The following is a 19,184-nucleotide window of genomic DNA, read 5'->3' on the forward strand; positions in this document are numbered from 1 at the left end:
TTTGCTGAAGTGGAGTATCTCGTGGTGTGCCTTGTTAATTAGATTTGTTCATGCACGTTTAGGTTTTAAATTTTTTGCCCACAAAGTTGCTGGAAGTGCGAGCTGATAACGGTGTGGCGAGGGCAACAGGATATCTGGATAAACAATCATTATTTAACCAATAAAATTAAAGGATTGAGAAATAAACAGAGGAAGGATTGAGAAGGAGGATGAATTAGAATGGGTGAATTCCATATCAAATTAGATACAGAAAGTGAAGTAAAGAGAAGGAAAGAAAGATTGGATTCAGAGAGAGAAAGAGACAGAACCTAAAAGTAAGAAAATCGTAAAATTTAAAATTTGACACTTTTAAATCTCCAACAGTTCACAAACTGAACGAATGAGACTCCACACTTTTAATTGTTCACTTTCTGGGCAAGAGAAGGTTGAGAGGTCTTTCTGTACCTGATTTGACATAGAATTTACCCACTCTAATTCACCCTCCTTCTCAGTCCTTCCTCTGTTTATTTCTTGATCCTTAAATATCATTGGTAAGGAGACACACTGTTGGTCACACGATTCACCAAGTTCCAGATACCCTGTTGCCCTTGGTGCGCCGTTATCAGCTCGCACTTCCAGCAACTTACAGTGCAAATAAATTTGGAGCGGAAGGGTGCAGGGAGAAATCTAACTAATTGAGCAAGACGCCCTATTCCAGCAAATTCTGGACGGTTATATTTTCTTTAAAAGTTTGTTATTATTGATATATTTTATAATTCAGAGACAGACGTATTAGAATCATAGAATGATATAGCCTCCTTCTGTGGTGTTCGGCCCGTTGTGCCTATGCCAGCTCTTTGAAAGCTATCCAACTAGTCCCACTCTCCTGCTATTTCCCCATAGCCCTGCAATTTTTTTCCTTTTCAATTATTTATCCAATTCCATTTTGAAAGTTATTACTGAATCTGCTTGCATTCCAGATCATAACTCGCTGTATATAAAGAGTTTTCCTCATGTCGTCTCTGGTTCTTTTGCCAATTACCTTAAATCTGTGTCCTCTGGTCATTGACCTCTCTGCCACTGGAAACAGTTTAGCTTATTTACTCTATCAAAACCCTTCAAGAGTTTGAACACGACTATCAAACCTCCCCTTAACCTTCTCTGCTCTAAGGAGAAAAACCCCAGTTTCTCTCGTCTCTCCACATAACTTAAGTATTTCACCTTTGGTACCATTCTAGTAAATTTCTTCTGCACCCTCTCCAAGGCCTTGACATCCTTCCTAAAGTATGGTGCCCAGAATTGACCACAATACTCCAGCTAGAGCCTAATCAGTGTTTTATAAAGGTTTAGCATAATTTCCTTGCTTTTGTACTCTATGCCTTGATTAATAAAGCCAAGGATCCCATATGCCTTTCTAACAGCCTTCTCAACTTGTCCTGCCACCTTCAAAGACTTGTGTACGTACACCCCCAGGCCTCCCTGTTCCTGCACCCCCTTCAATATTGTACTGTTTAGTTTATATTGCCTCTCCTCATTCTTCTTACCAAACTGAATCACTTCACACTTCTCTGCATTAAATTTCATCAACCATTCATCTACTCATTTCACTAGTCTGTCTATGTCCTCCTGAAGTCTGTTACTGTCTTCACTGTTTACTACATTTCCAAGTACTGTACAATGTATTTTAGACAGATAGTCTGAAGTCAAACGTATCCAAAATTTTACATGTTGTGGGATTCACCACAAAATTTTATCCATCAATATATAAATATTTAAAAGAAAAACATATTTGACCCAGAATAAGAAAAATTGTGACAATGCCAACAGGGTTAATAAAGTACAAAATCTTATTTCTTGAATTACAACAAATGAATCCTTTCCATTTTATCATTTGAAGTGTACAGCAGCAGATATCTAACTTACACTGTTACTTTAGCACTAGGCTAGTACCAAAAGCAATGCAGTGTCCTTAATTTATCTTTGTTGTCTTTCATTTTGGTGTTCAACATTTCTCAAGAGGAAGTTGCCAGCCACTATTTGGAATTGTCTGAATTCAAATTGCTATGGAAAAATAAACGTGAAAATCTTACCCGAGGGCTCCCGCGGTCCAGCCATTTCCGATCCTGGGCCTCTCCACGACGGAATGCGCAGGGCCCACATATCCCGGGGCGCATGCAGTTCACAAGCATCCCTGGGATCACGTGGGCCATGGGGAGCCAATGGGAGAAGGGAATCTCTCGTCATACTTTTGACAGCTTAGACATGTCAAAAGTATGAATGGAGATCACTCCAAAAAAAATCTAAAGATGAAATAAATTATTTTTTAAATCACGTTTTTAAAATTAGTTAAAATTACATTAAATTAAATATTGTAAACAAAAATTTCATTTTGAAAAAGAATTAAACTTTTTTACGGGGCTAAAAATAAACTTACCTTTTTTTAAAAAGTATTTTAAAATTATAAATGAGTGAAAACATTTTTTTTAACTTTTTTAAACTCTTATGCTGGTAAAAGCAGGCCTTACGCCTGCTTTTACCAGGCATAAGATTTTTAAGTGATTTCAGCGGGCGGAGGTTCTGCAGAAAGCGTAACTCTCCACCCGCAGAGGCCCATCTCCAGGGCAGGCGTCCGATCTGTCAAGAGGGCTCGACAGATCAGAAATGCCGGTTTTCAGCGCATGCGCTTCACATGCCTGAAACCGGCATTTGCAAGGTCTCTACGGGTGCACCGTAGGGATCGGAAAATACGGGCCCTTGTTTCTGTTCTGAGGCTTGATTTTGCTCAGTGTTAGTTACTGCTCATTGTCAACATTTCTGCAGCTTGTATGAATAAATCCATGCAAATGCAGAAGAAATTGCACATAATGGTAAAATCCCAGAGAAGTTCCTTTATGACTCTTTAACAATGATATTTATGAAATCCAATTCATTTTCTAACAAAGGAAGTAACTGAACAATTTTCCCCCAGTGGAAAAGGTTGCATCTGTCAATGCCATTTATGCATCTTTTATAAATGCAAGTCAAATAGTAACATAGGAACAGCTAGATGTAAAAAGATCAAGGTCCATCTAGTTTGCCTTCGACCATCCTGGTAGTCGCATGATGCAACGATAATGGAGTTGTTGACTAATCATAGCAATTAATCTCTATCAATTAGTCTACAACAGACCCAGATATGATGCAAAGAAAGCTCCAGTGATGGAGAGCCCTGGGAACCATAGGTCCAAATTCACCTGTTCCTCCTAAGCATGCTACACTTACATCATGTCTCAAGTTACTCTCATACTGTATCCCAAAATGTTATTTTCTGAAAGAAATCTATTTGCATTTGAATTAATCAATAATAACTGCTTCCACCATCTCCCTAAGGAGCCTGTTCCATAGCTTGACCGCTCACTCACTGAAATATTGTTTCTACATATTAGTTTTGAATTTACCACAACCACCCCTACCCCCCCTCCACAGGTCATGTCCTCTGGTTCTACTGTTCTGTTCTGGACAAGGTCTACATTATGATCTACATTATCTAGTTCCTTTAAGAGTCCTAAAAACAGCAATCATATCACCTCTCCAACCTTCTCTTTTACAGTGAGAACATGCCTAATTTACATAATCACTCCTCATAATCCAATCATTCCGTCCCCTTAATCATTCTGGTTGCTCTCTTCTGTATCCTTTCAAAGCTGCACTATCCCTTTGGTACTGTGGTGACCAGAATTGTATACGGTATTCCAAGTGCAGTTGCACCAATAATTTATAAAGGGGCAGGATTACTTCACTATTTTGACTCAATATTGACCTTATAATACATCCTAACACCTGAATTGCATTACTCACTGCCACCGAGCATTGTAGTGTTAGCTTCAATTTATTGTCAATCAGGACTTCTAGATCTCTTTAATTTTCCATGCACATTATTTTCTTTCCATTTAAGTAATAGTCCTTTCCTGAATTTTTTTGTCCCTATATGAAGCACTTTGCATTTCTCTACACTGAATTTCATCTGCCATCTGTCTGCCCAATTCCCAAGTATATTTATGATACCAGAACGAAGCGGTTATACCTATCAGGAAAGACTGAACAGGCTGTGGCTCTTTTCAAGAAAAGAGAAGACTGAGAGGTGACTTGATACAGTAGTGGTCTTTAAGATTCTGAAAGGGTTTAATTGGGTAGACGTAGAGATGTTTCCACTTCCAATAGGTAATTCAGGAGAAATTTCTTTACCCAGAGAGTGGTTAGAATGTAGAACTTGCTACCACAGGAGTAGTTGAAGCGAATAGCATAGATGTTTTTAAGGGGAAGCTAGTTAAGTACATGAGAGATAAAGGATATGTTGATGGGATCAGATGAAGAAGGGTGAGGAGGCTCGTGTGGAGCATAAACACCAGCATGGACCTGTTGGGCTGACTGGCCTGTTTCTGTGCTGTAAATACTTTGTTTGTAATACTTTGTATATTCAAATCCTCCTGTAGTTTATCCTGTTCAGCTTTGGTGTTTACCACCTCCATTAGCTTTGTATCAGCCATTGTGCTTCTAACTCCTAGCTCCAGATCATTTATAAAGATATTAAACAAGAGGTCCCAAAACTGACCCACCCCTGTGAAACCCTACTAGTAACATTGGCCCAGGCTGATGATAATGCCTGTACCACTACCCTCTGAGTTCTATCGGTCAACCAATTATGTATTGATTGTAAAATATTTCCAACGATTCACACCTTCCTTATTTTCAATACCAACCTTTCCAGACAAATTGTATCAACGGCCTTACTGAAATCCAAATATACCATTTTCCACTGCCTTACCCCTAAAAGCTTCTTTGTCATATCTTCAAAGAAAACTAGTAATTTAGATTGGCAAGACCTCCCCTTCATGAATTCTTATTGGCTATCGTTTTATTTCTATCCAGATGCTCCATGATCTTATCTTTAACAAAGCTTTCCATAACTTTACCCACAATGGATGGCAAACTCACTGGTCTGTAGTTTCCTGGGTCACTTTTGCTACCTTTTTTAAAAATTGGAGTAACGTCTGCTTTCTCCAGTCCCCAGGCACCTCTGCAGTATTCAGTGATTTCTGAAAGATTGCGCCACAGTTCCTTCAGTTTCCTCCCTTATTTCCTTAAGAATCCTCAAATGCATCTTATCCAGCTCCTGAGATTTATTCAATTTAAGTTTGCAGATAGTCAACAGCCAAGGCTAATAGTAATGTGAATACTGTCACAGCTTACCTCTGCCACACCCTATAGTCACCTTTCCAGATCTAATGGGTTACCTGTCTCCTCCTTGGTAAAAAGAGGCAAAAAAACTTATTTAGAACTTTTGCAGACTGTGCCTCAGTTGCCATGCCGCCCCCTCCACCCAATCCCACTTTAACTGGCCCCATTCCATCCCTTTTTTCTTTTTCTCTTAATATAACTAAAAAAACTAATAAATTCAAAAATGTTCTTTGCCATTTTGATGCCCTTTTTACACTCCAGGGATACCTTTTGATATTGGATCCATCTTAATTCTGTGCCATTTTCCTTTATGGCCTTAAATGCTTTTTTTCTTTCACCTGCAGGTCTTGTAATGCAAGATGTAGTTATGCAAAGAACAGATGAGTTTTATCCATGCACTGAGGAACACATGAACTGATGTAGAGACATCACTTTCCACTACTATTCTTGTATTTCTACTATTAAACAGAGAGAAGCATAATGATGTCCCACACTGCTGGCTGGGTCCTAACACAAAATCAACTTGAACAGTCTCACCCAGTTCCCAGTGGCTAGAATCATAGAATTATTAATAGTACAGCACAGAAGGAGGCCATTCGGCCCATCGAGTCTGCCTGGCTCTTTCAAAGAGCAATCCAATTAGTCCCACTCCCCCACTCTTTCCCCATATCCCTGCAATTTTTTCTCCTTCAAGTATTTATCCAATTCCCTTTTGAAGGCTATTACTGAATCTGTATCCACAACCCGATCAGGCAGTGCATTCTAAATCCTAACCACTCGTGTAAAAAAGTTTTTCCTCATGTCACCTCTGGTTCTTTTGCCCATCACCTTAAATCTGTGACCTCTCGTTATTGACCCTTCAGCCATTGGAAGCACTTTTTCTTTATTTACTCTATTTAAATCCTCTATGATTTTAAACACCTCTATTAAATCTCCTCTCAGCCTTCTCTGCTCCAAGAACAACCCCAGCTTCTCTAATCTATCCAGTAACTGTAATCCTTCATCTCTAGAATAATTCTAGTAAATCTCTTTTGTATCCTCTCCCAAGCCTTCATGTCCTTCCTAAAGTGTGGTCCTCAGAATTGGACACAATACACCAGCTGGGGCCGAACTAGTGTTTTATATAAGTTTAGCATAACTTCCTGGTTTTTGTATTCTATGCCTCTATTTAGAAAGCTCAGGATTCCACATGCTTTATTAACTGCTTTGTTAACCTGCACAAGCACCCCAGGTCTCTCTGTTCTTGCACCCTCTTTAAAATTGTACCATTTAGTGTGTATGGTCTCCCCTCATTCTTCCTACCAAAATGTATCACCTCACACTTCTCTGCGCTGAATTTCATCTGCCATGTGTCCGCCCATTCCACCAGCCTGTGTCTGTCTTCTTGAAGTCTATTACTATCTTCTTCACTGTTTACTACACTTCCAAGTATCGTGTCTTTTGCAAATTTCAAAATTGTGCCCTGTACCACCACAACTCAGCTATAATCCCACAACTCAAACTGTTCATAATTTGAGATTGATTGGTGCAAAATTGGCAACCACATCGACGACTGTTGAGGAAAATAGAAAGGTCAACCAACAAAAGTGTTCTTCTGAGGTTGTGGCTAAGATACACTGTTGTGTAAAGTACAGGGAAAGTTAATATGCAGCTGGCAGTTATACTTGATTGGGAACTGTAGATGCGAACTGAAATATGTCAATGTTCCATTTCATTCCATTTGAAAACATTAGCTGCTTTAGTGAGAACAAAAATGCAGCCATTTATTTTTTGCAAATCTGCTCTCAGCCATTTCCTAAAACAGGAGATGCACATAAACTAACTCTATTTAAATCCTCTATGATTTTTAAACACATTCCTGAATTACCCTGTGAGGAAGTACCTAGTCTTCTTCACATCCCACAAACTTCCTGCATAGGTGGGATTTTAAACTGAACTTATGGAGAACTGCATTAACGTGCCAGGCACTGGACCATCTAATTTGTAATTTTGTTTAAAGAACAATTCTCTAATCAGACAACAGAATATCACCGTGCACTGGAACAAAACCAGACAGCACTATACAATGGGTGAGACAACTTCAATCCCCTCCTCTACTGACTTGTCAATCTAAGTTCCATTACTGTGGAAAGCCATCAAGTAGAATTCAGGAGCTCGACAATAGGAGTGGAAATTGCAAGGCGAGTCATAGCCATCCTGCTTTCTTGCCAGTCCTGCTAGTTAACTCTAGAGCAGCATTGACACAGGCCTGCAAGCAGCTCACCCACCAATTTTGACCGAGTTGTGTTTCTAACCCCTTATTACAAAACCATCACAAAGACCGCCTACTTTCACCTCCGTAACATTGCCGTAATATTACTTTTTTTCTCCCCTAGGGGTCAGAAATCACTATTCCCCAATCAAGTGTGGCACATCGATCGGAAAATACGGGTCAGAGGCTTCCTGCGTGCGGAGGCCTCCGATCTGGAAAAAAATCTACGCCCTTACCGGAGGGCTCCAGAGGTGAGGCCATTTCTGCTCCTGGGCCTCTCCACGACAAAATGCACATGGCCCACGTATCCCAGCAGCGCATGCGGTTCGCAAGCGACCCTGGGATCACGTGGGCCATGGGGAGCCAATGGGAGAAGGGAATCTCCCTTCATACTTTTGACAGCTTAGACCTGTCAAAAGTATGAATGGAGATCAATGAAAAAACACATCAAAACATTATACATTTTTTTTTTTAAGATCATGTTTTTAAAATTAGTTAAAATTACATTAAATTAAAGTGAACAAAAATGTAATTTTTGAAAAAAAAAATTGAAGTTTTTTACAGGGCTAAAAATAAACTTACCTTATTTTCAAGTATTTTAAAATTATAAATGGGGAAATTTTTAAAATTTTTTTTTAATACTTTTTTTAAACTCTTATGCTGGTAAGATTTTTAAGGGATTTCAGCGGGCGGAAGTTCTACAGAAAGCGGAACTCTCCACCCGCAGAGGCCCTTCTCCAGGGCAGGCGTCCGATCTGTCAAGAGCATTCTTGACAGATCGGAAATGCCGGTTTTCAGCACATGTGCTTCACATGCCTGAAACCGGCATTTGCGAGGTCCCTATGGGTGTGTACACAGCTCGTACACACCCGCAGGGATCGGAAAATACAGGCCAATGTGTTCTGATGCAGTGTTTTGCCTTTTTTTCCCCCAAATACGATTTGTCTGACCAATGCAATAGGCAGGCAACTTCTCCCAGACCTCAGCCAACAAAACTCTTGAACAGGGCATGAAAGCAGCTTCAATAATTTCTTCCACCAAAAAAGTACCTAGCCCCCACTTAATGCCTTACCAAAGGTCCCAACAGACATTACAAGTTCAAAAAGGAACAAAACTTGAAAGAGCCTACATCTCACAACTCGGCGATGCATCTATTACTGTAGCAAGATGCAGCAATACACTCTTAATTGTTTCAATTTTGCATGTCCAATGTTTGATATGAAACATTCAATATTTTAAATTTATTACAACTATATAATATGATGACTATAAAAGTGTCTTTAATGTAATAAAATATCCCAAGGCACTAAAACAGACAGTAATAAAAGGTTAAAGGGGTGACCGAAAGCTAGGTGGAAGAGCTGGATTTTGAGGATGTTTTCAAAGGTGAAGAAACTTAGGAAGGTAATTCTAAAGAAAAGGACCGAGGCGGCTGATGGCTCTGCTATCAACGGTGGAGCAAAGAGAGGGAGCATACACAGAAGGCCATAGAAAAGGATCATTCAGAAAAGAATTAAGGGCTGTAGGAGAGTGCAGATATAGGATGGGACAAACCCATTCATAGACTAGGACAAGAATTTTGAATTGAATGCATTTGGGGATAGGAAAAAAGCATAGGTTAGCAAGGGCTGAGGTAATGAGCAAGCAGAAGTTAGTGTGGGACAGAATATGTGAAGCAGTTTTGAGCAGTGGGTGTCTATGGAGGGTAGAGGAAGGGTTACCAGCAAAGAGTGTTAGAGTAGTTCAGTCTGAAGGTGACAAAGGCATGCATAAAGTTATCAGCTTTGGAGGGGCTGAGGGAGGCACAAAGGCAGGCAATGTACTGAGGTGGACCCAAGCATTCTTGGCAATGGATAGGATGTAGGTTTAAAACTCCATTCAAGGTCAAACAGGACATAAATATTATAAGTTGGCAAGTTAAGCCCAAGAGAGTAGCTGGAAAGGGGATTGAGTCAGGAGTAGAGTTTGTAGAAGATCTAGGAGCAGAAGAATTAGGAGAGGTGGCCGAATGCATCATCTAAAAGATATGTTTTAATCAGGCTTTTAAAAAAATGGGGGGGCAGGGAAGAACAGGAGTAGCAAGGTAAAAACATTTAGAGAGGAAGCTCCAGAAGGCAGTTCTTGGATAGCAGAAGGCTCTACCATGAAGTGAGGAATGCCAGGAGGAAGAATACATAGGAGCATAGAGTTGGAGCACTGCAAGGCTCAGGCTGAGATGCAAGATTGGAGAAGACTATGCAAGGATGTGTAAACAAGGACAAGGATTTTGAAATAAAAACAGAAAATGCTGGAGATACTCAGCAGGTCAGGCAGCATCTGTGAAGAGAGAAAGAGTTAACGTTTCAGGTCGATGACCTTTCGTCAGAACTGGAAAAAAGCAGGAAATGGAACAGATTTTTAAGCAAGTGTAGGAGCTGGGAAAGAGGGGAGGGGATGAAAGAACAAAAGGGAAGGCCTGTGATAGGATAGAAGGCAGGAGAGGTTAAGAGACATTAAGAGAAATTCAAGGCAAAAGGAGATGGTAATGGGACAGGTTAAGAAACAAAAGATGGCTCTAGATGAAGTGTAAATTGCGCTGGCAGAATGAAAGACAGCTGCCATGTGAGAGAGAAGAAAACACAAACAAACAAAAAGGGGGGGAAAAAATGATAGCGGCCGAGGTTATGATCTGAAATTGTTGAACTCTATGTTGAGTCCAGAAGGCTGAAAAGTGCCTAATTGAAAGATGAGGTGCTGTTCCTCGAGCTTACGTTGAGCTTCAGTGGAACAGTGTAAGAGGCCGAGGAACGTGAGGTCTGAGTGGGAGTGGAGCGGAGAAGAGAATTAAAATGACAGGCGACCGGAAGCTCGGGGTCACCCTTATAGACTAAACGGAGGTGTTCCGCAAGGCGGTCACCCAATCTGTGTTTGGTCTCCCCAATGTAGAGGAGACCGCACCGTGAGCAGCGAATATAGTATACTAAATTGCAAGAAGTACAAGTAAATCGCTGTTTCACCTGGAAGGGATGTTTGGGGCCCTGAATAGTGGGAAGGGGGGAGGTATAAGGGCATGTGTTGCATCTCCTGCGCTTGCATGGGAAGGTGCCGGGCGAAGGGGAAGGGCTGTTGGGGGTGATTGAGGAGTGGACCAGGGTGTCGCGGGGGGAGCGGTCCCTTCGGAATGCTGAAAGGGGAGGTGAGGGAAAGATGTGTTTGGTGGTGGGATCATGTTGGAGGTGGCGGAAATGGCGGAGGATGATCGGTTGAATGTGGAGGCTGGTGAGGTGAAAGGTGAGGACAGGGGGAACCCTATCATGGTTCTGGGAGGGAGGGGCAAAGGTGAGGGCAGAAGTGCGGGAGATAGAACAGACAAGGTCAAGGGCCGTGTCAACCACAGTAGAGGAGAATCCTCGGTTGAGGAAAAAGACATGTCGGAAGCACTGGTATGGAAGGTGGCATCGTCAGAGCAGATGCGGTGGAGACAGAGAAACTGGGAGAATGGAATAGAGTCCTTACAGAAAGCGGGGTGGGAGGAAGTGTAGTCCAGGTAGCTTTGGGAGTCAGTGGGCTTGTAGTGAATGTTTGTCAATAACCTATTCCCCGTAGGGGGAAGATCTCCAGAGGGGATGAGGTCAGTGACAGTCTTGGAAACGGTGGCTTGATGTTCAGTCGTGGGGTCATGGTACAGGCAGAGGTGGGGGGGGGGGGGGGGGGGGTGTCAGAGAGTTGCCGTTCAGTTACCGCTAGGTAGAGGTCGGTTCACCAAACAACAACAGCACCACCCTTGTTAGCAGGTTTAATGACAATGTTGGGGTTGGATCTGAGAGAATGGAGTGCTGCAAGTTCAGAGGGAGGTAGGTTGGAGTGAATGAGGGGAGCAGAGAAATTGAGATGGCCGATGTCACGCCAGCAGTTTGCAATGAAAAGATCTAGAGAGGTTAAGAGGCCAGAGGGAGGGGTCCAGGTAGAACAAGAATTCTGAAAGCGGGAGAACGGGTCAGCCGTGTGCGGGGCAAGACTCCTGACCAAAGAAGTGGGCTGGGAGACAAAGGCAGCGGAAAAAGAGCTCAGCATCATGCCAAGCTCAAAATTCATTGAGGTGGGGTCGTAAGGGGATGAAGCTCAGGCCTTTGCTAAGAACTGATTGTTCAGGGTCAGAGAAGAGAAGGTCAGAGGGGATAGTGAAAACGCGGCAGGGGTGAGATTGGGAGAGGGGATGGGGTCAGAGGAAAGTGAAGGGGGAAGAAGGTTCCGGAGGGGCGTTGGTGTCCAAGAGTTGTTGAAGCTTGCGATCCTCGACACCTGAAAGGAAGAAAAAAAGTTTTTTGTTAAAGCGCCGGATGAGGCGAAGGATGAAATGGAACTGCGGACCAGGACAGCTTTGAGATGGAGTGAGTCGGTGCTGCTGAAGAGAGGTGTCGAGAGTGTTCATGTGGCGGCGCATAGCATTCAGCGTGGATCTCAGGATACGGCGAGAGCAGTGGTTTGAGGAACGCTGAATATCTTGGAGATATCTGTAGTCCTGGGTGGAATTTCAGTTGGAATCCACGTGGAATAAGTCAGAGCCAGAGACAGTTGCTGAGGAAATATATGTGGCTGTGAAAGCGAGTTTTGGTTGATACCTGAATTCAGTACACTGAGACAGAAAGCCAGCAAAGGTTGGCAAGAACGGTGTAAGCAGGACAGGAAGTGAGAGGCAGAGTTTTAAGCACATCAGATTGTGGAGTGAGGAGCTCAGGAGGCTTGCAAGGGAGTCTTGAGACAACAAAAGCACAGCCGCTGAGGAGAGAGTTAGGGGTGAAAGCAATCAATGCTGTGGGGATGGAAAGTATGCTGATGGATAGTAAATGGGGCCAAAAGCATATAATGTATCACACTGTATGGGGTCAAAGAACAGGATGCTGGATTAAATTTCAAAGTGACGTAATACACTTTACAACTGGAATCATGGATGATCGAGGAAAGCAGTCCTAATTTCAATGCATTGTACCTAAATTCTACTGGTTTCAAATATCCTTACAAACAAAACTGAGTAGTATGCCATGATATAAAGACCCAGATAATACCTTAATCCATAAGCTGTTGACTTCAGCTTCGTTTGCATCTCCATCCCCCACCCACCCATTGGTGGCAGAGCCTTCAAACCGCCTGTCAGGAATTACCTCCACCTTCCACAAACCTTTTTAAAAACCTCCTGAAAACCCATCTCTTCCACCAAGCCTCTCATCACCCCTGCTAATCTCTCCTTTCCCAACTCAAAGTCCATTTTCACTACACCAACCTATAAAAGTGCCTTGGGATTTTTATGTAATTGTTGTGATCCAAATTCAAACTCCCAAATGACATCTGTGTGCCTTCCTCTGACAACAAGTTATACTTACTTTGCTTTACAAATGGAGGATTCAGAGACCAAACAGCAGTTTGGAAGGAAAGTTAGGGAGATAACTGAAGGCACAGTTGAGGAGGCTTTTAAAAATGAGGAGCAATATAACAAAGCATAGGTCTTTAATAATTGGATTTCAGAATATTTGGGCATAATTACTGAAGACTCAACAACAACTGGTGGAGCAAAACATAATAAATGACAGGATGCAGGTGGCGGAATCCTTGTTAATTTACAGTTTGGAAGGTCTTCAAAGAAAGACAAGTTAAGCCTGGAGGTAACAAAGGCATGAATGGTGTTTCAGCAGCAGTGGGCGATATTTCACAAATGGTAGACAGTTTTGCAATGACTGAGTTGCGAGGTTTGAATCTCAGGACTAGACAGAGCACTTAGGTTGTGTAGGGTCATCAGGTTCATTCAAGGCAAGCTTCCAGGAATGGGAAATGGAGAAAGGGGCTATAAAGGATTGCTTCAGTCTTGCCAAAGTTGACTAGATAACAAAGTGGCTCATCCATGATTTAATGTCAGGGGGACGGTAGCGTAGTGGTAATGTCACTGGGCTAGTAATCCAGAGGCCTGGACTAATGATCCAGAGACGTGAGTTCAAATCCCACCACTGGGGAATTTAATTTCAATTAAATTAATCTGGAATAAAAAGCTACTATCAGCAACCGTGACCATGAGACTATCGTAAAAACCCATCTGGTTCACTAATGTCCTTTAGGGAAGGAAATCTGCCATCCTTACCAAGTCTGGCCTATATATATGTTACTCCAGACCCACTGTGGTTCACTCTCAACTGCCCTCTGAAATAGCCTAGCAAGCCACTCAGTTGTATCAAACCACTATGAAACACAATAATAAAAATGAAACCAGACACACTACCCGATCGACCACGGCACCGGCAACAGCACACTCAACCCAGTCGACCCTGCAATGTCCTCCTCACCAACAGCTGGGGACTTGTGCCAAAATTGGGGGAGCTGTCCCACAGACTAGTCAAGCCTGACATAATCACTCTCAGATTCATACCATTCAGCCAAACATCACCATCCCTATCCCTGGGTATGTCCTGTCCCACCGGCAGACCCAGCAGGGGTGGCAGCACAGTGGTATACAGTCGGGAAGGAGTGGCCCTGGGAGTCCTCAACATTCACTCCGGACGTCATGAAGTCTCATGGCTTATGGACAAGGAAACCTCCTGCTGATTACCACCTCTCGTCCTCCCTCAGCTGATGAATCCTCCATGTTGAACACTACTTGGAAGGAGCACTGAGAGTAGCAAGGGCACAGAATATACTCTGAGTGGGGGACTTCAATGTCCATCACCAAGAGTAGCTCGGTAGCACCACTACTGACCGAGTCCTGAAGAAAATAACTGCCAGTCTGGGCCTGCAACAGGTGGTGAGAGAACCAACACGAGGGAAAAATCTACTTGGCCTCGTCCTCACCAATCTACCTGTCCCAGATGCATCTGTCCATGACAGCAATGGTAGCAGTGACCACCGCACCGTCATTGTGGAGACAGTCTTCACACTGAGGACACCCTCCATCATGTTGTGTGGCACTACCACCGTGCTAAATGGGATAGATTCAGAACAGATGTAGCAGCTCAAAACTGGGCATCCTTGAGGCACTGTGGGCCATCAGCAGCAGCAGAATTGTATTCCACCACAATCTGTAACCTCATGGCCTGGCATATCCCCCACTCTACCATTACCATCAAGCCAGGGGACCAATCATGGTTCAACAAGGGGTGTACAGGAGCAGCACCAGGCATACCTAAAAATGAGGTGCTAACTTGGGGAAGCTGCAACACAGGACCACATGCATGCTAAAAAGTGGAAGCAGCATGCTATAGACGGGGCTAAGCGATCCCACAATCAACAGATCAGATCAAAGCTCTACAGTCCTGCCACGTCCAGTCGTGAATGGTGGTGGACCATTAAACAACTAACGGGAGGAGGAGGCTCCATGAATATCCCCATCCTCAATGATGGTGGAGCCCAGCACGTGAGTGCAAAAGACAAGGCTGAAGCGTTTGCAACCATCTTCAGCCAGAAGTGCCGAGTGGATGATCCATCTCGGCCTCCTCCCGAGATCCCCACAATCACAGAAGCCAGTCTTCAGCCAATTCGATTCACTCCACATGATATCAGGAAACAGCTGAGCGCACTGGATACAGCAAAGGCTATGGGCCCCGACAACATTCCGGCTATCGTGCTGAAGACTTGTGCTCCAGAACTAGCCACACCTATAGCCAAGCTGTTTCAGTACAGCTACAACACTGGCATCTATCCGACAATATGGAAAACTGCCCAGGTATGTCCTGTCCACAAAAAGCAGGACAAATCCAACCCGGCTAATTACCACCCCATCAGTCTACTCTCAATCATCAGCAAAGTGATGGATGGTGTCATCGAGTGTGCTATCAAGCGGCACTTACTCACCAATAACCTGGTCACTGAGGCCCAGTTTGGGTTCCGCCAAGGCCACTCGGCTCCCAACCTCATTACAGCCTTGGTCCAAACATGGACGAAGGAGCTGAATTCCAGAGGTGAGGTGAGAGTGACTGCCCTTACCATCAAGGCAGCATTTGACAGAGTGGGCATCAAGGAGCCCTAGTAAAACTGAAGTCAATGGGAATCGGGGGGGGGGAAAACGCACTACTGGCTGGAGTCATACCTAGCACAAAGGAAGATGGTTGTGGTGGTTGAAAGTCAATCATCACAGCCCCAGGACATCACTGCAGGAGTTCCTCAAGGCAGTGTCCCAGGCCCAACCATCTTCAGCTGCTTCATCAATGACCTTCCCTCCAACATAAGGTCAGAAATGGGGATGTTCGATGATGACTGCACAGTGTTCAGCGCCATTCACAACTCCTCAGATAATGAAGCAGTCCATGCCCGCACGCAACAAGACCTGGACAAAGTTCAGGCTTGGGCTAATAAGTGGCAGGTAACATTCGCGCCACAGAAGTGCCAGGCAATGACTATCTCCAACAAGCGAGAGTCTAACCACCTCCCCTTGACATTCAACGGCATTACCATCAAAGAATCCCCCACCATCAACATCCTGGGGGTCACCCATTGACCAGAAACTTAACTGGACCAGCCACATAAATACTGTGGCAACAAGAGCAGATCAGAGGCTAGGTATTCTGCAGCGAGTGTCTCATCTCCTGACTCCCCAAAGCCTTTCCACCATCTACAAGGCACAAGTAAGGAGTGTGATGGAATATTCTCCACTTGCCTGGATGAGCGCAACTCCAACAACACTCAAGAAGCTCGACACCATCCAGGACAAAGCAGCCCACTTGATTGGCACCCCATCCACCACCTTAAAAATTCACTCCCTTCACCTCTGGCGTACCGTGGCTGCAGTGTGTACCATCTACAAGATGCACTGCAGCAACTCGCCAAGACTTCTTCGGCAACACCTCCCAAACCTGCGACTTCTTCCACCGAGAAGGACAAGGGCAGCAGGCGCATGGGAACACCACCACCTTCATCGTCGCTGGGTGAAAATCCTGGAACTCCCTACCGAACAGCACTGTGGGAGTACCTTCACCACAAGGACTGCAGCAGTTCAAGTAGGCGGCTCACCACCACTATCGCAAAGGCAATTAGGGATGGGTAATAAATGCTGGCCTTGCCAGTGGTGCCCACATCCCATAAACGAATAAATAAAAACACGGCAATGATCCTGAACTTGAGGGTGGTGGCAGAGAAGTAAAGCTTGGCATTGTCTGTATACGTAAGGAGGCTGGCTCCATGCTTGTGTATCAGCTGTGGCACAGTGGGTAGCACATAAAGCTAGGCTGACATTCCAGTGCTGAGGGAGTGCTGCACTGTCTGAGGTGCTGTCTTTCGGAGGAGACGATAAACCGAGGCCCCATCTGCTCTCTCAGGTGGACGTAAAAGATCCCATGGCACTATTTCGAAGAAGAGCAGGGGAGTTATCCCCGGTGTCCTGGCCAATATTTTTCCCTTAATCAACATAACAAAAATAGATTATCTGGTCATTATCACATTGCTATTTGTGGGAGCTTGCTGTGCGCAAATTGGCTGCCACGTTTCCCACATTACAACACTGACTACACTCCAAAAAAAAGTACATCCTTGGCACTTTGAGATGTCCGGTGGTCGCGAAAGGTGTTATATAAATATAAGTCTTTCTTTTTTTCCTTTATGAATAATATTGCAGAAAGGTAGCACACAGATGTCAATCACTATTAAACTCTAAGAACTATGTTCTAAAATGCTTATATTAACGCCCAAGGACTGATTCCAATTTTGTTGTTTTAAAATTGAGAGTTGATTCAGTATCAGCTGTATAATTTGAATTCCGAGTGTGAAGGAAGGTTCTTTCAAAATAGGCAGTTGTGGTAAACAGGAGCTTATGATGAGCCTTTCCCTCCAAAATCTTCTGAATAGCAGATCACTTCTCCCGCTTGGGTGTTCATTGATGAGGTTAAGACGATCTCGGAGGTGGGATGGTCAAGGGTTTAGAAGGGAAGAGATCACATGCACTGAGAAGTTAAGAGGACAGGAGGACCAGGGATGAGGTGGAGTGAGGACAGGAGAGATGGAGATAAATTTGAAAAGTTGACCCCTGGAAAGTAAATGGCTGTGCTGTAAAAGGGGATTAGGCAGTCTTCCTTGTTGCTTCAGAAAAGCCAGTGGCCCTATCCAGAAGAGACACAAGCCTGAGGCAATAACGAGAGGAAATCCCCAATAAGGAAAGGGTGTCGGGAGAAGTACTACATATTCCTTTACATTATGTTGTCCAAACTGAACAAATACAACACTGATTAAACAAATACAACAAACAATCATTGGAAAGAGAGACACAGGGAAATAAATGGAAAATCTTGTTGCAATCACAGTTTCTAACCCAGTGACATCAAATCCAAGGCTAGCAGCTCCCATCCATAAATGGTTTAATAACCCAGAAAAATAATTGTTGACCTTGCTTATTTAGTACACACCGTGGGAGTAAGAACTGCTGACTTGCCCCAGGATGCCCCTGTATGAAAACCTGTCCGATAAACATACCACTCCTCTTCCTGGTGCCTGATACCGTGCTCCAAACATGGTTCCATGTATTGTGGAGCAGTGTCTACTGGTGCAGCCTAGTTGGCACTGAGTTGGCTGCGTGGCCAAGTACCACGCTCCCCCCACCCCCAAGTGAGTAACTGGGTGCTGCTTCAATCTTCAATGCTGCATCTTTCTCTTGAGCAAGGAAGATGCACAATGCTAAGTCATCCTGAACAGGTATAATGTATAACTGCTTCCTGGTCACGTTGGGAATATGCTCTTTGGATAAAATACCATTTTAAAAATATAAACTATTAAGTGAGCTTCCGCTAAGCCTTTCCCCAAACTTTTGCGTGTGATAAGCTAGCTGCACCTCCTTCAGTCCCCCTTGTCTGATACTGATCAGGGGCCCCTAAACAGTCACATTCCTGACATAATTTGCTGCCCTTCCATTGTGCTTGGACCCGAACCCACAGATGCTCTTGTGGAGGATGAACACCAACACTGACTGGTGAGGCTGACAGGCCCGATTCCCTGTTGTAATGTCTATGTAATTCTATGAAATGCAAGAGACAGTTACTGTATCTACTGGGGTCGATCAACCTACAAATAGCACCAATAACAGCAATGTACACAAGACCCCAGAGAATCCTCTATTTCTCCCTCAGTATCAGTTTTCCTCAGGAACAGCAACTCGTCGCCATCAGCTCTGATGGGGAACCTCACTGTGCCGGGGATCTCCGCCCTGCTCGCCACACCTCGGCCAGCTGACTACTTGCCGTCAACGGCCTCTGTCAGCGCCAACACACCGAACTAAAGTACACCCCTTTCTTCTGAGGGAGAACCCAGGCCGCCAGGCCTGGTCCCGGACTGACACGGCACAGCCTGGGGCTCTCCTGAACTCCGTCCCCTGACCAGCAGCATTAAGCCAAGCTGCCCGTTATTAACTGACCTGAGCAATCGAATCGACACGTTCCCCCAGTCACAGCTCCAACCGGACCGACCCACAAGATGGCGCCGCCAACTGCCGCACCGCACGCCACTTCCGTCCAGCTGAGCGCGTGCTCGCGCAGGGGCAGAGAAACAGTCAGGCTCACAGAGGAGTCACACATAGAACCAGCTCTCTCAGAGAGGATAGCCAGCTAGTCAGGAACAGGGGGAGATAGATAGATAGATAGATAGATAGCCAGCTAGTCAGGAACAGGGGGAGATAGATAGATAGATAGATAGCCAGCTGGCCAGGAACAGGGGGAGATAGATAGATAGATAGATAGATAGATAGCCAGCTGGCCAGGAACAGGGGGAGATAGATAGATAGATAGCCAGCTAGTCAGGA

The 19,184-nt window shown here is 44.2% G+C and overlaps 1 protein-coding gene across 8 annotated transcripts in view; it reads right to left on the reverse strand.

Annotated features, from left to right (window-relative positions):
- The window catches only part of LOC147120372 (cytoplasmic dynein 1 intermediate chain 2-like), a 125,777-nt gene extending 106,822 nt beyond the window's left edge, over positions 1–18,955 (reverse strand). For 2 of the 8 annotated variants that reach the window (XM_085986208.1, XM_085986209.1), the window contains exon 1: positions 18,801–18,952. The gene's annotated coding sequence lies outside the window, so the exon portion shown is untranslated. Of the gene's footprint in view, positions 1–18,800 lie in introns of all 8 variants that reach the window. The other 6 variants (XM_085986206.1, XM_085986205.1, XM_085986210.1 and 3 more) reach the window with 6 other exon arrangements.
- Between the last annotated feature and the right edge of the window lie 229 nt (positions 18,956–19,184).

The sequence above is a fragment of the Somniosus microcephalus genome, chromosome 4 (genome assembly GCF_052327205.1).
Source record: "Somniosus microcephalus isolate GS21.2 chromosome 4, FLI_Smic_1.0, whole genome shotgun sequence".
NCBI classification, from domain to species: domain Eukaryota; kingdom Metazoa; phylum Chordata; class Chondrichthyes; order Squaliformes; family Somniosidae; genus Somniosus; species Somniosus microcephalus.